Genomic DNA, 505 nt, shown 5'->3' with positions numbered 1-505 from the left:
GTCCGCTGGGTACTCATAATGGCACACAAGGGGGCTCAGATCAGTGCCAAGCACTGTTCCAACAGAGATATCGTCTAAAACACGGTGGGCAGCACGGTGGCGTAGTGGTTAGCTCTCTCACCTTGCAGCGCTGGGCCCCTGGTTCAAATCCCAGCCAGGGCACTATCTGCAAAGAGTTTGTATGTTCTCTCCGTGTCTGCGTGGGTTTCCTCCGGGTACTCCGGTTTCCTCCCACATTCCAAAAACATACGGATAAGTTAATTGGCTCCCCCTAAAAAAAAAATTGGCCCTAGACTATAGTACTTACACTACATAATATAGACATATGGTAATTGTAGGGATTAGATTGTGAGCTCCTTTGAGGGACAGTTAGTGACAAGATATATATATATGCACTGTACAACGCTGCGTAATATGTCGGCGCTATATAAATACTAAATAATAATAATAAAACCCCAACAATCCACTCTTGACATTCCATTCCCCAATCTGGGGACTTGTGCTT

This window comes from Hyperolius riggenbachi, chromosome 10 (genome assembly GCF_040937935.1).
Source record: "Hyperolius riggenbachi isolate aHypRig1 chromosome 10, aHypRig1.pri, whole genome shotgun sequence".
NCBI classification, from domain to species: domain Eukaryota; kingdom Metazoa; phylum Chordata; class Amphibia; order Anura; family Hyperoliidae; genus Hyperolius; species Hyperolius riggenbachi.
Note: the sequence above shows the minus strand (reverse complement) of the source record.